This window comes from Vulpes lagopus, chromosome 8, assembly GCF_018345385.1.
Source record: "Vulpes lagopus strain Blue_001 chromosome 8, ASM1834538v1, whole genome shotgun sequence".
NCBI lineage: Eukaryota > Metazoa > Chordata > Mammalia > Carnivora > Canidae > Vulpes > Vulpes lagopus.
Window position 1 is genome coordinate 53,029,587 of NC_054831.1, and position 23,070 is coordinate 53,052,656.

The following is a 23,070-nucleotide window of genomic DNA, read 5'->3' on the forward strand; positions in this document are numbered from 1 at the left end:
TCTGAAGTAAATGCCAATAGATTTCTGAATTCAAACATAAAGTGTTCAAACTTTAATTAAAGATTATTTTTTTACTGTGTATTTTTTCAGAGTATTCCCAAGTGGCTTCATTTTTCTCTCTTGTGTTTTCTAGTTTCTACATATATACATATATTTTTGGTGTAACTGTCTATCAAAGTCACAGTAAATGTAATTCACAGTCTCCACGAATACATGTTAACTTAAACAAAGGTAAAAAAACATGTAACGGAGGTTAGATATTGTTAAGATAAAATGAACACAAACCACCCTGTGTGTCCCACTGAATGCAGCTAGAACAACCTGGGGAGAATTTAAGAAGTTATTTGAAGACTCTAAAAGGTAACCCATATTAGGAAGAGCGGGGAAGGCGACATGACAAGAATTCAAAGTGCCACTGAATCACTGAGTAATTTCTCCTACTCTCTAGTCTGGATTCAAGGCAGCCTAGATTTAGAAGTGAGCATGGGAGCAGAACAGAGAAAAACTCCACGAAGAACACTCTAATTTAGGCTCACAGAATAAGAAAGGCCCCAGAGAAGGGAGAAATCATTTTTTTCCTTGATTCTCTTGTGTTCCAGTCCCTAGATCATCCCCACGTAGTAGCTGAGATCATGGAGAAACCAGGAAAGTAAAGATACCTAAAATGCCAAGAATGGGGAACCTTCAGAGAAAGGTTCCACTCAGAGAAATAGTGGCCCGAAGAGGATGGTACAAATTTCCATCAAATTCTCTCTCACTGAAAATGAGTGGGAAATATCAGTGAGGGTGACAGAACGTGAGAGACTAACTCTGGAAAACGAACAAGGGGTGGTGGAAAGGGGGGTGGGCTGGGGGTTGGGGTGATTGAGTGACGGGCACTGAGGGGGGCACTTGACAGGATGAGCATTGGGTGTTATGCTATACATTGGCAAATTGAACTCCAATAAAAAATATACAAAAAAAAAGGGGTATTGTTTCCTTAAAAAAAAATTCTCTCTCATCATCTTTCACCTCTTCCTGCAGGCACAGTTGCAGGAAGTATGTGGCAAGGTATGACCAAGGAAATCCCAGATTTTTGGATAGAGAACTGACAAGGGCAGTCCCACAGAACTGAAGGTACTAGGGAGATCATGGATAGGGAGTTGCACAGGAAAGCAACCCAGTAACACTGCATGTGAACTTCTGGTTTCATATCCAAACTTCCCATGTGTGGATCTGACCACAGGCTTTGAGAACTGAAGTAAGCATAAGACCATTAATCATGTCCCAGAATGGCCAATATAGGGCGCTGATCCAAAAAGCACTGTAAAGTCTTTGAAAACTGAACTGATATTGCAACCATAATCCACAGAAAGTTATTTAGAAATTATAGTCTGATACAACTGGATAAGTTGCTTGCTAAGCCAAAAATATCAAAATGCTCCACAATATTTAAATAAGACCAAGAATCTCATAATATTAAAAATGTCCAGGATACAATCCAAATTACTTAGCACATGAAGAACCAGGGAAATCTCAACTTCTGGAGCAAAAGGTAATCAAAAGATGGCAATATGAGAAGACACAGATGTTGAAACTTTCAGAAACAAGCTTTAAGCAGCTATTAATTATGACAGTACTCCAAGGCCTAAGGATGAACACTTGAAAAAAATGGAGAGATAAAAGGTCTACGCAAATTCTTATCAACAAAAAGGAGGTATAGATAACAACCCAAAGGAAATATAGAATTAAAAATACAGTAAGAAAAAAATTTTTTTAAATCACTGGATGGACTCAATAGCAAAATGGAGATGAAAGAAGACCAGTGAATTTGATGATAGGTAAATGGAAATTATCCAGTTTGGACAACAAAGTGAAAATACTTTTAAAACAGAGTATCAGTGTGTAGAACAATAATAAAATATCTAACATTCAGCCATTGGAGTTCCAGAAAAAGAAAAAAGAGTATAGTACAGAAAAAATAGTTGAAGAATTAGTGTCTAAAAACTTCCCAGATTTAATAAAAAACACAAACCAATAAATAGATAAGTTAACTGAATCTCAAACAGGATAAATGCCCCCATATCCAGGCCTAGATTATCAATCAAACTCTGAAACTAAAGGTCAAAAAAATTCTGAAAAGAGAAAAAATGATACAGAACTATAAGGAAATAATGATTTAAAACAAAGCAAATTTATCATTAGAAATGAAATATTTCATAAGGCAATGGCACATTGTTAGAGTGCTAAAAGGAAAAAATACCTGTCAACCGCAAATTCTATATCCAGTGAAAATATACTTTAGAAACAAAGGCAAAATAAAGATATTCTCAGATGAAGGAGAGTGAATAAAGTATACTGCCAGCAAACTTGATATATTACTAAAGGAAGATCTTCAGAAAGAACACGAAGTAATATTAGGTGAAAATTTGAAATGTCAGGAATGAAAGAGGACACAAGCTATGATGTAGTATACATGACAACTATAACATAAAGGAAGGAGGGTAATGGAACCCATATGAGCATAAAGTTTCTATATTTTACTTGGAGTGGTGAAATACTTAATTCTAAGTACACTATGAGAAGTCAGGTATATACATTTTCATTTACAGAGCAACTACAAAACATCTGTACAAAAAGCTATAGTAAAAATGAAATAAACAAATGGAAACAGAACACTAAAAATATTCAAATGATTCAAAAGAAGGCAGGAAAGAAGAAACAGAAGAATTAAAAGCAGGGAAAAACAGAAAGCAAATAATATAATGATAGACCTAAATCCAAACATCAAAACTTACATTATGTGTAAATGGTCTAAATGAGCCAATGTAAAGAATTAAGATTGTTAGAATAGATTTTTAAAAAACCAAGCCCCATTTATAGCACTCTACAAAAAAATTATCTCAAACATAATATAGACAGGTTAAAGTAAAAAGTTGGAAAATATATACTGTGTAAAGATTAATCAAAAGAAACCGTGACTATTTTACATCAGAAAAGTAGACTTTGCAGCTAAGAAAATTACCAGAAATCTAGAGAAACATTACATAATAAGAAGGTCAAAACAATCTAACAACATAGCTTCAAAATATGTGCCCAACAGAACAGTAGAGAAAAATCCATGTATATACCTGGAGACTTCAATACTCTTCTCACATTAATTAACAGAACAAGCAGAAACTCACCAAGGATATAAATGATCCAAGCAACACTAACAACTACTCCATTCAATTGATATTTGTAGAACATTCCACCCAAGAGCAGACTACACATTCTTTTCAAATACACATAGAATACTAATGAAGACAGACCATATCCAAGATTATATAACAAAAACTTAAACTTAAATGAAATCATACAACGTATGTTCTCTGACCATAATAAACTAGATATCAGTAGCAAAAAGATAAACAAGATCTCCAAACACTTTGGGAATTAATGAACATACTTCTAAAGAACCCCTGGGTCAAAGAGAAAAGTGAAAAACACCACATCAAAATTTGTGGGATGTACATAAAGCAGTGTTAAGGGAAATTTAAAGTATTAAATGCTTATTATGTTACACAAAAGTTCTCAAATCAAAATTCTAAACTTCTATGTTAAAAAACAGGAAAAAGGAGCAAAATATGTCCAGAGCAAGCAGAAGGAAAAAATAAAGAGCAGAGAGCAATACAACGAAAGACACAGAGAGAGAGAAAGAGAGAGAAACAATGAAAAAGAAACCTAGTTCTTTGAAAAGATCGATAAAATTAACAAGCCATTAGTAATACTGACAAATAGAGGCTAGCCACAAACAACTAACATCAGGAATGAAAAGGGAATGTCACTACAGAGCTAGGAGGTAGTAAAAGGATAATAAGGGAATACTCTGAGTTCAAGGAGTAAACATTATGATTTAACACATTCGACTCTTAAAGAAGACCTTATTATTTTTTTAAAAATTGAATGATAGGTGTTAAATTGCTATGGATCTCATATATAAGAATGTTAAAAAGCCAATATATTTGATATGCCAGAAATTGTTTTCAAGTATTTACACTTAAAATGAAAAATTTTGTATGCCCATTAAGAAATTGGTAGACAATACATAATCACTTTATATAATATAAACTTGGAGTATTTCTTATATAATATATATAATATAATATACTATAGTATATACTATATATTATATATAATATATTTATAATATATACTATATATAATATATACTATATATTATATATAATAGTATATCTTAGGTTAGCTATTGAGGATTAATTAACTATAGTATGTGCTTAGTACTTTACCTGGCATATAGTGAGTGTTATGTAATTGTAAGCGTTTTCCTTAATACAGTCCTATAAAGTGAACATCTCTACACTCATACATTTGAAAACTGAAATGGAGCAATTCCTCAATAACTAGAAAGTGTTAAAACTAATCTGAAATAAGAAAAGCTAACCTGAGTATTCCTGTAACGGTTTTAAAAATTGAATTTGTGGTTTAAAATCTTCCCCCAAAACAAAACTCCAGGCCCAGATGGTTTTCCTTGCAAATTTTGCCAGACCTTTAAACAAGAAATAATACTAATTTAAAATAATCTTTTCAAGAAAATAAAAAATAAAGGAACACTTTCCAATTCATTTTATGAGGCTAGCATTTTCCTGATACCAAAACCATATAAAAATAGTAGAAAAAAGAAAGAAAACTATAGACCAATATCCCTCATGAAAATGGACCTAAAAATTTTCAACAAAATTGTCGAATTGACCAATATGTAAAAGGAAAAGGACTGAGTGGGGCTTTCCAGGGAATTTCAGGCTGGTCCAATATTTGAAAATCCATTACTGCATTCACTATATATTAACAGACTAAAGAAGCAAAACCACATGATCGTATCAACTGACAGAGAAAAAATTCAACATCTATTCATGATGAAAACTCTCAGCAAACTAGTAGGAGTAGAAAGTTACTCAATTTGATAAAAGGCATTTACAACAAATCTAATGTTAACATTATAATTAAAGGTAAAAGACTGAATAGTTTCCCTCTAAGATTAGGAAAAAGGAAAATGTCTACTCTCACCACTCCTGACATCTTATGTCAATAAACAGGAATAAAAAGCATATGGATTAGAAAGGAAGAAATAAAACTGTTGCTATTTGAGAAGATTGTTTATGTAGAAATCCTAAAGAATCTACAAAAAAATTCCTAGAATTAGCAAGTCCACAGTATACAAGACACTGATACACTATAAGACACTGATACAAAAAACTGAATATGATACAAGTAAATGGAAAGATAATCAATGTTCATGAATTAAGAATTAATATTGTTAAAATGTCCATACCATCCAGAGCCTCTCTCTAGATTCAGTGAAATCCCTACCAACATTTCAATGGCATTTTTTTTTTAATTTTACAGAAATAGGAAAAAGCAATCTTAAAAGGCCCCATATAGCCAAAGCAATCTTGAGAAAAGGAAGGAATGGGGGTTTTGCTTCTTTCTGATCAGGATTTTTAAAAACTTAAATTTAAAATAATTTTAGACTTACAGAAAAAAATGTAAAACTAGCACAGACTTCCAGTATACCCTTCAATCAGCTTCCCTTAACGAGAATATCTTACAGAATCACAATACTATTATGGAAACCATTAATTAGTGTTAATACAATACTATTAACTAACATACAGACCTTATTTGACTTATGTCAATTTTACCACTAATGCTCTGTCTTTTCTGGTTTAGAAACCTGTTCGGGACCCATAGTGCATTTGTCAGGTTTCTAGAGCCTTCTCCAAAATCTTACAATCCAATCACGTTTGAGAAGTTGCTTCTAGTCTTTGCTTTTTTATGACCTTACCACAATTTTCTCCAAAATCTTACAATCCAATCACGTTTGAGAAGTTGCTTCTAGTCTTTGCTTTTTTATGACCTTACCACAATTGAAGATTTTGTAGGGTGCCCTCAATTTGAATCCCTGACATTTTCTAATGATCAGAAGAGGAAATGCACTATGAACAAGAATACCACTGAAGTGATATGCCTTTGTGAATAGATCTCACCAGTGGTATATAATGTCACTGTATCTTCTTATTGGGACATTAACCTTGATCACCTGGTTAAGGTATCTGTCAGGTTTCTTTATACTAGTTATTATATAGTTACGATTAATAATTATCTGGTGAGGAAATACTTTGATACTATACAAATATACTTTTTTCATATACTTTCACCAATTTTAGCATTCATTGAGGATTCTTTTTTATTAATGACGTATTTATTGGAGAAAGAAAGCACAAGCATGTCTGAGTGGGGGGAGAGGCAAAGGGAGAGAATCTTCAAGCAGACTCCCTGCTGAGCCTGACACAACAGGGCTTGATCTAAAGACCCATGAGATCATGACCCGAGCCAAAACCAAGTTGGACACCTAACCAACTGAGACACCCAGGCGCCCCCACTGATGGTTCTGGCCTGCAACAATTATTACCATGGTGTTTGCCTAACAATGATTTTCCATTTTCCTAATTACTTCATAATTTATAACTGAAATTCTACTATAAGAATTATTTTCCTTCTCTCCCATGTATTTATTATTTATATCAATATGAATGTGTGGATATTTATGATTATAATCCAGTACTATCATTATTTATTTTGCTGCTAAAATTGTTCCAAATTTGGTCAACAGGCACTCCCTTGGTTGGCTCTTGTGCCCTTTTCACAGGTTGACTTTTAAAAAATACTCTTACTTGTTGTTCTGAGCTTACCTTACATTTTCCCTACCTCAGTTGTAGAATCAGCCATTTATGCAAAGAGTTTTGGCACCTTTTATTGGCGAATGGTATTTGAATCCCAGATCTGGGCACTAGGTATACTTACTGCTACTGGGTATTACTGTCCACAGGCATTCTCAGAAGACAGAGTTAGGAAATAGATGCATGTATACTAATACCTGCATATACCCCATCTATATTTTTGTATCTATCTTATATAAATTAAGAACCATGAGTTCATTGACAACTCTGATTCCAATAGAAAAATATAGGATTTATTCTAGCCTTCTCACTTTTCCTTGTTTATAACCTCTTTCTCTGATAGGAGGAATTTTGGTCTCATTATCCTCTCTCTCTCTCTCTCTCTCTCTCTCTATATATATATATATATATATATATATATATATATATATAATTTTTTTGTTCACTTCTAGTATATACATATTTTCAGAATAAACTTTAGCTTTTAAGAAACAAATTTATTAACTATAGGGAAAATGGGGGTGGGGGTAGTAGGCATAGGGGTATGGACACATCTCTGAGTATACCTCTTTGTATAGCTTACATATATAAACATGAAAATGTTTCCCATTCACACAAAAATAATTTAAATCACTCAGCAGAGATAATGGAAAATGAAATACAAGCAATGACAAATGAATCTGAATGTATTATAAATGAGTTATACAACACATTGAAGGGATTATTCCTTCATTACTGTCATCTCTTAATGCTTAGACAGAGGTAATTAAATACTAGAGGTATATATTTAGTGCAAATGAAATTGGATTCTCTTATAAGTACAGCTAAAAAAAATATCTCTGTGGTCGTCTGGGCCAGTCTTTTCATTTTACAGATGCAAAAGTGGAATTCAAGAGACATAGTGGTATAATGAAGACCAGAAAGCATGTGCTGAGCTTTTTCTACATTACATACTACCTTTGGTTGAAAAGTTCAAAGAGTAGGTTAAACTGATTTTTGAGAGGTAAGTATAAAATGGTTCAATGATGAGTTACATAGTGATTGATGTATTCTTTGCATAAGATTATTTATAGTATTTTGTTATAACCTGTGCCTAAGACAGCCTTTTTGCTAGAGTAACATCAGGATTTTAAATATTTTTATCATAAATAAGCTTTCATTTCCTTGGCATTTTTGTAAACAGGTAAATTTCTATGGAGTTTTAAACTTCAAGTCAGAAAAATGTTTTACTCATTATTGGTATCATTCTTTTCAGCTCATCAATTAAAAAAATAAGAAAAACATACTGAACACTATTTTACATCATCAGATCAGTTTTACATACTTTTTTAAAACTCAAATTATGAGAGGCCTATAAGAACAGGTGTTTCATAAGTAAGAGTATATATTTAAAAACGTTTAATTGACACAAGCATGAGTTTTGTGCTGAACCACAAGATATGTTGGAGCACTGCCAAGTTATACTATCTTCCCTACACACAACAGACTTAATTAACCTAGTTTTATTTATTTTTGAAAGTGCACATGTAGTAGCTTACTTAATATCTACAATAAAAATATTGTTTCTTCTATATATTCCTTCTAAGAACTTGATCCTAACTTGAGATTTCATTCACAGCCAAAAATAGCTTTTTAAAGGTACTTATTACAAAATTAACATTTCAATGGCACGTTATATTTTCAAATATACTTAGATTGTTGATTTACACTATGCTACAGATCTGTGAATATCAGTCCCATGTGCTGGTCTCTAGCATGGTTAAATGTTATTGGTCACTTTCTTCTCTACTGTTTTTCCCTATTTTAAAAAAAGTCTTTAAAGTAACTCACTGGCATAAATGGTGTGGCTTCCACTAACTAAGTGACAATAAATGGCCTTTGCTTCACTATTTCTTGGTCATTCTTGAGTAGAGAGGAAACACTTCACTGAGCAATTTGCATTCTAAAAACCTAAGTTGCAGCTACTCTATTTTGTAAGCGAAAACACTGTTAATCTCTTTTTATAACAGCTGGAGATTTCACATATTGCTATCTTCTTGGAAGTTTTAGTAGTGAGATGATCAAAACACCCTACACTCTTCCCCTTGTGTTTGTTTTTCACATTGGTAGTAGTTTACAAATGGAATGCGCAAAAAAGAACACAAGAAGAGCAGTGCAGCAGACAGCGCTCATGAAAAGAATCAGGGTAACTGAAAACAGTGGAGCTCAACTAAGCAGACTGCCCGTCAGAGCAAGCACCTCTCTTGGAAACTCCAGCATTCTTTTTCTGCTTTAGGAGCAGGTTGGTTTTGTCAACCATGTACAATTTGATAGACTAATTTTTCAAATTTAGCCACAGGGATCATCTTGAGAAGCCTTAAAACAATTCAAGAGTAGAAGTTCCTTGTTTGGATCTGAAGCCCCACCACATAAACTTTCATTTAAATGCATGACTTAATGGTTAACAACTAAATGAACTATTAAGGATTACTAACGATATTTGTGAACTTAATTTACTGAGGATTTTGAATCAGTATTCTAGCAAGAAGTTTTGGTTGCCTTGCATCACTGGGCAGGACAGTGTTGCAGATCTATTGTGCACATTTTCACAAAGACATTTTAAACACTCACAATGGGAAAGGATACTTTTTAACTGACGGAATGCCAGAATTATCTTGATTTGTGATTTCTGGTGGCTGATAATGATTTTCTTACTTTGGTCAACATTGTTTACCAGTTTTGTGTTTACTGGTTTGTTCTATTTGGTCAGGCAATATTGTTTTGAACATGGTATGGCACATTTCATAAACCTTTCATTTTTTAAAATTAGGTGAGGTAAAACCTAAACTAGTGCTATATAGGCTTAGAAATGTAGTTTCTTTACAAAAGAAATGTATCTTCAACTTTAGTATGTTTTTTTTTTTACAGGAATTTTAAGTAGCTTTCAGTATCTGAGAGTATTCTCTTTATAATAATGCATGTTGAACAATAATGACTCAAATGAAAATAGTTGTGTTAAGGTAGGAATTAATGTATAATTCTAAATATCCCATGACTTTATCATAAAAGTTGGTTATATATAACTCTTTAGGTAGGATGTACACAAATTATTATACAATTTATAATAAGTATTAATATTCACTGTATGTTTCATTAATTTAATTTTTATTTTTAAAATTTAAAAAAATTAAATTTTATTTATTTAATTTTATTTTTAATTTTTATTTTTTTAATTTTATTTTTAAAAAAGTATTTATTTATTTGAGAGAGTGAGAGATCACAGCAGGGGGTAGGGATAGAGGAAGAAGCAGACTCCCTCCCCACTGTGCAGGGAGCCTGATGCAGGACTCAATCCCAGAATCCTGGGATCATGATCCAAGCCCAAGGGAGATGCTCAACCGACTAAGCCACCCAGGCACTCTCATCAATTTTATTTATCCCTACTCTTGCTTCATTATACATAATTAAGAAAACTCTAGAAGGAAATTATATTGTATATACCCATATTTTTACTCTTTCTCATGTTCTTCCTTCCTGATATTCCAAGATTCATAATCTTTTACCATTTCTTTTCTGTTTAGCAGATTTCTCCTAACTGTTCATTTAGGGTAGATCTGCTGCTGACAAAATCTCTTAGTGTTCCTTCACTTGAAAATGTCCTGATTTCTTTTTCATTCTTGAAGGACATTTTTTCTGGATATAGAAATCTGGGTTGGATTTCTTTGGATTTATCCTGTTTGGAGTACAGGTTTATGTCATTTGCCCAATTTTGGAAATTTTCAGCTATTAATTCTTTGAATACTTTTTCAGCCCTATTCCCATTCTTTTCTCCTGGAATTCTGATTCTAAATTGTCTATTTGGTGCTTCTTTAAATTTTCTATTTCAACAAAGAGACTGTCTCTTTCTCCATCTTTTTTTAAAATGTGTAGTGACACAATATTATATTTGTTTTTTTTTACACAATATTATATTTAGATGCACAACATAATGATTTGACATTTGCATATACATTGAGAAATGATCATCACATTAAGTCTATTTACTGTGTCACCACAGGTATTTACAACTTTTTTCTTTTGATGAGAACTTTTTAGATTTGCTTTCTTAGCAACTTTCAAAACTATCATACATTATTGAAGTCCATCTATGTTGTCACAAATGGAAAGAATTCATCCTTTTTTTATTAGCTGAGTAGTATTATATATAAATATACCACATCAACTTGATCCTTTCTTCCATCAGGGGACATTTAGGTTGTTTCCATATCTTTGCTATTACAAATCATACTGCAGTGACCATATGGGTACATGTTTCTTTTCAAATTAGTGTTTTCCTTTTTTTTCAGATAAGTAGCTGGAAGTGGAGTCACTGAATTGTATGGCAGTTCTATTTCTAAGTTTCTGAGGAAACTCCACTGTTTTCTATAATGGCTGTACCAATTTACATTCAACAAAGCATGAGGGTTCCCTTTTCTTCACATCCTCACCAACACTTATTTTGTCTTTTTCAGAATAGCCATTTTGATAGGTGTATAGGTTGATATCTTATTGTGGTTTTTATTTCTATTTCCATGTTGTTTAGTACTGTTGAGCATCTTTCCATGTACCTGTTGGTCCATCTTTGGAAAGAGGATTCTTGACATCCTCTGCCCATTTTTAATTGGACAATTTTTTTGCTATTGAGTTGTTTGAGTTTAGATACTTTGGATATTAACTCTTCATTGAATATATGATTTGCAAATATCTTCTCCCATTCAGCATTTATTTTGTCAATGGTTTCCTTTACTACGCAGAAACTTTTAAGTTTGAAGTAATCTCATTTTTTTTTCTTTTGTTGTCATTGTTTCTAGAATCAGATCCAAATATTTATCAATGAGACTAATGTTAAGGAGCTTGCCACCTATGTTTTCTTCTAGTAGTTTTTTTATGGTTTCTGGTCTTAGACTTACAAGTCTTCAATACATTTTGAGTTAATTTTTGTGTGTGATGTAAGATAATGGTCCAGTTTCATTATTTTACATGTGGCTGTCAAGTTTTTCCCACACCGTTTATTGAAGAGACTGTCCTTTCTTCATTGTATAATCTTGCCTCCTTTCTTGTAAATTAATTAATTATGTATCTGTGAGTTTAATTCTGGGCTTTCTTCTGTTCAGTGATCTACACATCTGTTTTTCACACCAATATTATACTGTTTTCATTCCTATAGCTTTGTAGTGTAGTTTCAAATCAGGGAGCATGATGCCTCTAGCTTTGTTCTTCTTTTTCAGGATTGCTTTGACTATCTGGCATTTTTTTTGTGGTTTCATAAACATTTTAGGATGCTTTGTTCTATTTCTGTAAAAATTCCACTAGAATTTTGATAGGGATTACATTGAATGTGTATACTGCTTTGGAAAATATGGATATTTTAACAATATTAATTCTTCCAATTCATGAGCACAAAACAGCTTCCCATTTATTAGTGCTTTCTTCAATTTCTTTCAGTAATTTCTTATAGTTTTCAGTGTATAAGTCTTTCACCTCGGTTAAATTTATTCCTAGGTATTTTATTCTTTTTGATGCAATTGTAAAGGGAACGTCTTTCTTAATTACTCTAATAGTTCATTGCTATTGTATAAAAATGAAATGGATTTTCATATACTTATTTTGTATCCTGCAACTTTACTGAATTTGCTTATTAATTCTAAAAGAGCATTCCCTTCGCTTTAATTTTTTGGAAAAATTTGAGAAAGACAGATATTAACTTTTTTTTTTTAAATGTTTGGTAGAATTCACCAGTGAAGCCATCTGGACTTTTGTTTGTTGACGTTTGTTGATTACTAATTCAATATCCTAGCTAGTAATTGGTCTATTTAGATTTTGTATTTCTCTATGATTCAGTTTTGGAAGATTGTATGGTATCCATTTCAGTTTGTTGTATTTAATTGTTCATGGTATTCTTTCATGCTCCTTTGTTTTCTTTGGTGTTAGTCTAACTTCTCTTTCCTTTCTGATTTATTTGAGCCCTCTCTCTTTTTTTCTTGCTGAGCAGAGCTAATGGCTTACTGATTTTAATCTTTTTAAGGAACCACCTCTTAGTTTCAATGATCTTTTTTTACTGTATTTTCAGTCTCTATTTCATTTATTTCTAAACTCATCTTCATTTTTTTCTTCTTTTTGAGACTGTATTTTTTTAGTTGAAAAATGTTCATAATTGCTTGTTGAAACATTTTTATCATGGCTATAATCTGTGAGGATCCATGTCAGGTAATTTGCCACCTCAGTGTTAGTCTGTTGATTGTCTTTTCTAATTAAGTTGAAGTTTTTCTGGTTCAGGTATGACAAATGATTTTTGAATGAAACTTGGACATTTAAGTTATTACAAAAGAAGAGACACTAAATCTTATTTAAATCTTCTGTTTTAGCAGGACTCTTGTGAGAAAGAAGGCATTGTCCCATTACTAGCAAGTGTTAAGGTTTTTGTGGTTTGGCTTCTCTAGCACCCAGTCTGACCTATGAGGGATGTATAAGAGGGCACATAAGCTCAAATAAAACCCAGGGAACTGAGTTGCTTATTGTTGCTTAGTTCCTGAGGTCCCTAAGCCTATCTCCTTCTATTTACCTTTCAGACTCTTCTGTTTGTTTGTTTGTTTATTGATTATTTATTTATTTATTTATTTATTTTTTATTTTATGTAATATGTTGAGATTTTGGCTACTTAATAGGAGGAATAGAGAAAAAGTGTATCTACTCCATATTTCTAGAAGAGAAAGTATAATTTTTTTAAAAAAACAACTTATAAAAGTATTATATAATTATCTTATTTTACTTCTTCCTATATGCCTTATATAGGGCCACAAAAACTCCTTAATGTCTATTCATATTTAATATAAGAAATGTTTCTTAAGAAAAGTGGTAGGATCCCTGGGTGGCGCAGCGGTTTAGCGCCTGCCTTTGTCCCAGGGCGCGATCCTGGAGACCCAGGATCGAGTCCCACGTTGGGCTCCTGGTGCATGGAGCCTGCCTCTCCCTCTGCCTGTGTCTCTGCCTCTCTCTCTCTCTCTCTCTGTGTGACTATCATAAAAAAAAAAAGAAAAGAAAAAGAAAAGAGGCACACAGAATTTCCAGGAAGCTCAGATTTTAAAAGTATATTTACAAAGAACAGAAAGAACATCATATAACTAGGGTTAAATTCTGACTTGAGGCAATGTAAGGCCTGACAAGTGCCAAGAAGATAAAAAATGTAAAATACACGAAGCTCTCAAAATGCTAGGGAAACCAAGGAGGGAAAACCATTTTCTTGAAATTAATGGTATAATTAGTGGAGATTAAAAATAAAAAAGGAAAGCATTTTAGCTCATTCACTCATTTGTAGGAGATTTTTTAAAGTATATAATATGGATTAAGCATTAGTAGTAAAAGACAGATCATTAAGTTACAGTTGTTGCCCTCAATAATGTTTTAGTGACACAGAGTGATCAGTCAATCACAATACAATGTGTAAAAGCTATGAACAATTGTGGAAAGCTAACTTACTATGTCTATGGAGGTCAGGCAACGGTTTATAGAGGTGATACAAAAAAGAAGAGAAAGAAATGCTAGGAAGGCAGAAGAAGATATAAAGGCTTAAAGAAATGGATGAGTATTTACAAAGGGAGTGGTGCAAAATCAAGTTTGGAAAGACAATGTGTAGCTGTCATGCTAAAGAATTTAGACTCAAATCCTATGGGCAACCAGGGTCTACAAGAATTAGTTTTGATTTTTCTCTTCTAGGAACTCTAAGTTCAGGAAGCAAAAGAGAATAAAAACTCAGGATAGATTAAATCATTATAGAGAAGATCTTGGGTCTTCTGGCTCAAATAAAATATCTTCAGAAAATATAAAGGCACTTGAAAATAATCACTGATCTGGTTATAATCTTTGAGGAATAGTGAAGTTTAGGAGAGATGAACAAATGTCATTCAATTTGTACCTTATACCTCTGATTTCCTTTTGTATACTACAGAGATATTTGATTTCTATCCTACAAACTAGATTATAAAGGTGTGTCTGTGTGTTTAAAAAAAGACACATTGATCATGAGCATTCAGGATGCATTCACTGAGAAAAGTCAAAGTGGCCTCAGATCCATTTTTGACAGTATTTCATATAATATTTTTGAAAATATGGATGGATTAAAAATAATTGAATAAACTTATTTAAAAAGTCATGATTTATAGAATGATGACAATAGAAGAAAGCTAGTGCCATGTCATTAGGTCTGCTCTTGGCCTGACTCACCACATTTTTGGATGATAAGAAGGATATGGACATGATAAATAACAGAATCAGAATAAAAACCAGATACAGGGACTGGTTCCAACAATATTAAGAGTAATAACTGTCTTATAATTAGATCCCCTCTAAACATAATCATCAAATGGAGGAAATCATGGAATCATCTTAAGCTCCTCTTTCTTTTGCAATCCTGATCCTATTAGCAAGTCCTATTGACTCTACTTTCAAAATATAACTTGAATTTGTTATTTTCTCACAATTTTTACTGCTGCCTTCATAATTCAAATGGCCACCTTAGGTAATAGTAAAAATCTCCTTGTTGGTCTTCTCGCCCTTACCTTTGGCCTTCTATAGTTTATTTTCAGAACAGCAGCCAGAGTCATACTTCCAAAATAAAAGTAAAATTACACTACTATTCTGTTTAAATTCTTCTAGTGTCTCCACATTTCAATGAAAGTATTCCTGGGATGCCTGGGTGGCTCAGATGGTTAAATGTTCGACCTTTGATTTTGGTTCATGTTATGATCTCAAGGGTTGTGGGATTGAACCCTGTGTCGGCATCCATGCTCAGTGGGGAGTCTGCTTGGAATTCTCTGTCTCCCTCTGTTTCTCTCCCCACCTGCACTCTCTCTCTAAAAATAAATAAATAATATTAAAAATATTCCCAATGAGTTTTAAGACCTTTAAATGTTCTTGTATTCCATTAATTCATCACCTTCATTTCTACTAATCTCTCCCTCCTTCACTTTGTTCATGAGCTTCCTGGCTGTTCCTCACATGCCAGGTTAAATATCACAGTGATATCCTAGGTTGATCTAAATTGTCCTGAACTGACTGAATTGTTGAATCATTATATTGTACACCTGAAAGTAACAGAACACTGTGTGTTAATTATACTTGAATAAAAAAAGAAAAAAAAAACAAAAAAATTAAGTTCATGAGATTACTAGGAAAAATAATCAAAGTGATGGCTTGAGGCTATCATATGCCCACTGATAGGAAGTTGATGAGAAGGGCATTTTACCCCTGTGTTATTCTTTTCAAAATTTCACACTCTCATATAATCATGAGAAAAATATCAGACAAACTTAAACTGAGAAACATACCACAAACACCTAAACAGTACTCCTGAAAATTGTCAAGAGCATGAGAAACAATAAAAGGCTGGTTTCCTGAGACTGAGAAGACATAACTAAATACTATGCAGCAGGCTGGAGTGGATCCTGAACAAGAGGGTGTTGATGGAAAAACTAGTGAAATCAAAATAGAGTCTGGAGTTTAGTTTAAAAAAAATTGAGTCTTCTAATTTGTGAGCATAATTTGTACCTTCACCTTACTGAGAAATTTGAAGAGTTTATATTTTTTTTCATGTGGTTTTATACAGCTATTCTCATTTTATAGTTCTTATTGATGTATAAAGACGACTTTGAGTTCAGTATATTGGTTGTTTCCAAAAACTTGTCAAATTCCCTTATTAGTGTAATAATTTGTTTAGATTCCTTTTTATATACAGTTATATCATCTGTAAATAATGAGATTTTTTTTCCCTTCTAATCCCTATCTCTACTGACTTATTTTCTTGTCTTCTTGCACTGGGTAGCAATTCTTTTTTTTTTCTTTAAAGATTTACTTATTCATGAGAGACAGAGAGAGACAGAGAGAGAGACAGGCAGAGGGAGAAGCAGGTTCCATGCAGGGAACTTGATGTGGTTCTCCAGGATCATGCCCCAGGCTGAAGGCAGCGCTAAACCACTGAGCCACCAGGGCTGCCCATGGGTAGAGATTTTAATAAAAGACTGATTGAAAGTGGTGATGTAGATATCATTACCTTGTTATTGACTGCAAAAAAAAAAGTTCGCAACATTTTGTCATTACGTATAGTATCTGCGATAGATTTTAAAGAAATATACTTTATTAGAACAAGGAAGTACCCTCTTTCCCTGGTTTTCTGGCTTTTATGATATCCATTCATATGTACTAAATTTTACATACTTTTTTTCTGTCTGTTGGGATGAATATTTGTCCTCATTAAGTCTGGTAAAGTGATATTGTTTAATTGGTTTAAGTGCTGTTCTGACCTTGTATCCCACATATGTACATACATATATATTGTATAATATGCAATATACATTTTTTGCTTGGAATTTGTATACAACTGAGTGAGTCTGTAATTTTCCTTTCTTATACTTTTTTGTTTTGGTATCAAGATTATTGCAGCTTCATACAAAGAGCTGGAGAATCTTCCCTCTTACACTAGGCTTTGGAAGAGTTGTCTAAAACTAGTATTATTAGTCCCTTGAATGTTTAGAAAAACTTACCAGTAAAGCCATCTGGGCTAGTGTTTTCTTTGTAGGAGAAAAAAATATATATAAATTTTATAATATATACATGTATAATATATATGATATGTATTATATATATACACACAAACACAAGCACATATACAAATATAAATTATCATACAGAAAATTTTACTGTTTTTTCTTTCAGAGTATGGATCTTTGAATTTTAACACATGTACAGATTCATATAAACACCACCAAAATCAGGATCCAGAATACTTTTTTTTTAAGATTTATTTATTTATTTATGATAGAGAGAGAGAGAGAGAGAGAGAGAGAGAGAGAGAGAGACAGGAGGAGGGAGAAGCAGGCTCCATGCCGGGAGCCCGACATGGGACTTGATCCCGGGACTCCAGGACCACGCCCTGGGCCAAAGGCAGGCGCCAAACCGCTGAGCCACCCAGGGATCCCCAGGATCCAGAATACTTCTATCACCCCTCAAAACTCCCTAATGCTTTCCCCTTTAGAGTCACACTCCCTCTAGCTCCAGCCCTTGGCAACTGTTGATTTGTTACCCAATGTATATGTTGTCCTTTTAAAAATGTCATATGTTGGGGATTTACCCCAAAGATTCAGATGCAATGAAACGTCGGGACACCTGCACCCCGATGTTTCTAGCAGCAATGGCCACAATAGCCAAACTGTGGAAGGAGCCTCGGTGTCCATCGAAAGATGAATGGATAAAGAAGATGTGGTTTATGTATACAATGGAATATTACTCAGCGATTAGAAACGACAAATACCCACCATTTGCTTCAACGTGGATGGAACTGGAGGGTATTATGCTGAGTGAAGTAAGTCAATCGGAGGAGGACAAACAGTGTATGTTCTCATTCATTTGGGGAATATGAATAATAGTGAAAGGGAATATAAAGGAAGGGAAAAGAAATGTTGGGAAATATCAGGAAGGGAGACAGAACATAAAGACTCCTAACTTGGGGAAACGAACTAGGGGTGGTGGAAGGGGAGGAGGGCGGGTGTTGGAGGGGAATGGGTGACGGGCGCTGAGGTGGACACTTGACGGGATGAGCACTGGGTGTTTTTCTGTGTGTTGGTAAATTGAACACCAATAAAAATTAATTAAAAAAATGTCGTATGTATGGAATCATATAGTATGTATTTTTGAGACTGGATTTCTTTGACTCAGCGTAATGACTCTGAGTGAGTCATCACTCACTCAGTAAATTCACCCAACTTGTTGCTCCTATGAATAATTTGTTCATTTTTTACTGCTATGTAGTATGTGGATGTACGACAGTTTTCTTATCCTTTCACTTGTTAAAGGACAATGGGTTATTTCCAGTTTTTGGCAATTATAAAGAGTGCTTCTTTAAGCGTTAGTGTAGAAGTTTTTGTGAAAACCTAAGTTTTGATTTCCCAAGGAAAAACACCCACGAGTGGGACTATTAGAGCATGATTAAATTTATATTTAATTTTATGATAAACTGACAAAATGTTTTTCAGAGTGACACTTCACTTAAAATGAGCAAGATACAAGAGTTTGTTGTTCTGTATCTTCACTACCTCTTTATGGGAATACTTTTGACCATCATTTCAATTTTTTTAGAGGACTGACAACTATTCATGTTTCTTAATTATTCTCCAGATACTTTTGGTTAAGAATTTCTAATATCTTTCCATACTTTCAAATTTATTGGCATGTAGATGATCCAATGCTTTATTTTACCTAGTCAATATCTGTAGTATCTTAGTTATATCCTCTTTTTCATTCTTGATTTTGGCTGTTTTATATATTCTTTTTTTTAAATTCTTGGCCAATCTTGTCAAAGGTTTGTTAACAGTTTTCAAAGAATGGAGTTTTGCCTATGTTGACATTTGTATTGTAGGTATATTTCTAATTTTATGTTACTTTTTTGATTTTGCTTTCAAAAATTTCAGCTTGCTGTTCTTTTTCTAAGTTCTTAAAACAGATGGTTAATCCATTTACTTTTAGCCAGAATCTTTACTAAAGTATGTACTTAGGTTTCTAAATTTTCCTCTAAAAACTGTTTTATAAATATTCCATACAGTTGAAAAATATTTTGCAATTACTATGTACATTGCTTATACATCTTATGTATATTTTCAAATCTACACTCTCATTGGTTTTGTGTGATTATTCTATGAATGACGACTAGGTGTGTTAAATCTTCCACAATGACTAGATTTGTATTTCTCTCCTTATAGATTGCCTGTTTTTCTTTCTGTATTTTTTTGAAGCCTTATTATTAGGTACAAACACATTTAAAATAATATTTTATTAGGGAATTTAATCTTTCATTATTATAAAATGATCCTATTATCTATAATCATGATTTTAAGCCTTAAAAGTTGGTAACATCTGAAATTAATTTAGTCACATCCACCTTTTAACATATTTTCATAGGAAAATCTCACAAATTCACAGGAAATATATCTACTGTATCTATTTTTTCCATCTGTTTGTAATTTTCTCTGTTCTTACATCTCAGATCTATCAAGGATCTCTTTCCTCATGCTTAACATACACTCTTTAAAATTCATTTTAGCAATAAGTGTTTACTGATAAATTTTCTATCTTCAAACTTGCCTGAAATCCTTACCCGTACTTCATCTATTTTTGTGAAGTATAGAATTCTGTATTGGCAGGCATCTTTTTACTGTCTGGCTTCCATTGTGGTTACTGAGAACTCAACTGTCAGTTTAATTGCTGCTATATCTCAAACACAATGTGACTTTTTTGAATTTACTTTTAAGAGTTTTCTTTTTGTCTCAGATGTTCTGCAATTTCACCGTAATGTGAGTGGGGTTAGATTTATTTATGCTTCTTGAGATTTGTCTTCTTGGAGTCTGTGGTCTGCTGTCCTTATCAATTCTGAAAAAATCTCAGCCATCATCTCTTCAAATATTGCTGTTTCCCTATTCTCTCTTCTCCTAGAATTGAGACATATATTGGAATGTCTCATTATATCCTTCATGTTTCTTATCCTGTTTTTTGTTTTTGTTATTTTAAGATTTTATTCATTTATTCATGAGACACACACACACACACACACACACACACACACACACACACAGAGGCAGAGGGAGAAGCAGGCTCCATGCAAGGAGCCCGACGTGGGACTCGATCCTGTGACTGCAGGATCACGCTTCAGGCCAAAGGCAGGCGCCAAACTGCTGAGCCACCCAGGGATCCCCTTATCCTGCCTTTTTTTTTTTTTTTGTATTTTTCTATATCTTTCTGAGTTGTATTTAGTATAATCTCCCCCACTTTCCAATTCTTTTTTATTTAATTCTATTTACTTTATACAGAAGCTATCCTTTGAATCTGAATTTCTATTATTCCAGTTTTTCATTTTTATAAGCTCCATTTGGTTCTTTTAAAAACCTGTTGGCTATATTTTATTCCCTCAAAGCAGGCAATTTTAAATTTGCCTTGAAAAATGACATTTTATCATTTCTATCAGATAACTCTACTAATTAAAGTCTTTATGGGTGAGTTTCTGCTTCCTTTTGTTTTTGGTAATTGTCACTTATGTTGTTCTCTTCTTATTAACTTATTTGGGAGATTTCTGCAGCGTTAGGATAAAGGTATGTTCTTCCAAAATATCTGTATTTGCTTCTTCTTGGTGTCTATGAGTATTAGCAGTAGTTCTACTTTAAACTCAGTTATGGCTTGAGATTTATCAGGCTATATAGTAATGTGAATTTAATCTGTAAATCAACACAAGGTAGCTGGCGGTTGCTCCTTGCCAGAGACAATTCTCCACAGCCAAGGCAATTTTGTTTGCTAACTCCTGAGGATGGTAGGGATGGTAGAGAGTTTGCTTTTAGTTCACCATAGTTCAATATATTGTCAAGATGAAATTCATACTAGGGGAGAATCTGCTATTAAACTCTTATGTGGTCCTAAGCTTTGTCTCATCTCATAGGCTTGAAAACCACCTCTTATATTACCCTGATTAGGTGAATGTCCTTAAGACCAAAGAGAATTCTATGCTGTGCTCTGCTTACCTCTATGGGTTCTTGTCTCATTTAGATATAGATCTGTTAATGTCTTAGTATCTAGTTAGCTCTTTTAAAGCTTTCAAGAAGATTTATTTAATTTTAAATCTAGCATCATTAGTTATTCTCAGTGAGACAGTTCAAATAACTTATCCCAACATATTTTCAGAAACAGAACCTCTTCATTGATTTTTCACCTTTCCTTTTCCCCTCTATCTCATTCTCCTATCTCCTATCATGGCCTTCTTGTTTCCATATTAACACTCTGGATCAATGGATCAATTCTGGTCCCAGAAAGGAAATATATATGAGATCCTTGATCCCAGAAATTTTGAGCTCAGTATTACAGTTTAACAAGCTCTTCTATTAATCAGATGTGATTTAAAAAAAAAAAACCAAGCCATTTTATTTCTCTGGGTTCTACTTTTCAGAAGCCTGGGAATTGTCAATCTTCACTTCCATTACCTTCCACGTAGAAGAAACCAAATCTTATATATACTACCTCCTGTATTCCTGTTAAATCTTTCCCTTTTATTCTCATTCCAAGGGCCATTTCTTCAGTTCAAAACTCTCATTTTCTGAATCTTCACATTCTCCTTACTGAAGGGACCATCTGTCTCTAGACTCCCTCCCTCCAAAATTCTTTTTCCATATTGCTACCATACTTATTTCTGAAGTACATATCAATGACATTCTTATAGCTTCTAAGGTAAAAGTTCAAATTCCTTGACTTATAAAGCATACAATGCCCTTCATAGTCTTTTCCTTACGTACTTCTCTGATCCCCTTTTCTGCAAACACCACTTGTCCACTTGTCCAAACCTCTATGGCTTCATGTATATTGCTTCTTCTGTGGAAACACATTCCTTTCTTTCTCCTTTACCTAATCAACTTCTACTGGTCTTTTTATAACTAAAGACCAGTGCTGTTTCACTTAGAAATTTTTCTAGGACATCTCTTCCTGTCTCTCATTTGGACTTTCTGCTTAATGTTCACAGAATTCTAACATATACATCAAACTGTAATGAATTTGTGACTTACTTCTCACTCACTAAATTATAAATGCTTTTCATATAGGATTGTCTTATTCAAGTTTGCAACTCCATTCCTGCAGAATTTGCTTAATGGACAATTAAACAATGCTATGAGGGAGCCAGCTACATGATTTTGAAAGTTCTTTATTAATCATAAATTTGCCCTATCGTAGAAATTTTAGCTACTGCTATACTGCATATTATTAGATCCACATTTTATCTAAGCTTCCATGCTTTGGTATCCAGACTCTCTGACCTGCAAACCTGACTCATTTTCCCAGACTGCCTAGACTGAGTTTTGAATCTTATTTAGATTATCTCCTCAAATATGAACTCTTGCTGAGGAGGCTTCTCCTTTGACTGACTTTGAATGTGATCACTTGCATGCTCCTCTTTGCCTTTGCTGATGCCTCCATTCCTGATCCCCAATCCCTCTCACAATACCTTACGTCTCCACATTCTTCTGTTTTTATACCCCTATGGTTTAAATATTGGCAAGACAGGCTAAATAATTTAATTAGTTCTATTAGGAAAAGCAGAGAGGAGGAATTAAGATCTAGAAGAAAAGACTATAACTATAGTCCAATTTCTTCATTTGACAGATGAGGAAGAATGTTAAATATTCAATGTAAGTAAATAGAAACATTCACCTGGAGAGACTCACTAATCCTTCCACTCATTCATGCTTGATATTGGTAAAAGAAATTTTACTTGAGTGAAAATTTAAAGCATTCTGATATAGATGGGAGAAGGCAG

The 23,070-nt window shown here is 33.3% G+C and overlaps 1 protein-coding gene across 2 annotated transcripts in view; it reads right to left on the reverse strand.

Annotated features, from left to right (window-relative positions):
• The window catches only part of ZEB1 (zinc finger E-box binding homeobox 1), a 181,790-nt gene that overhangs the window by 34,972 nt on the left and 123,748 nt on the right, over positions 1–23,070 (reverse strand). The gene's annotated exons all lie outside the window — the stretch shown is intronic.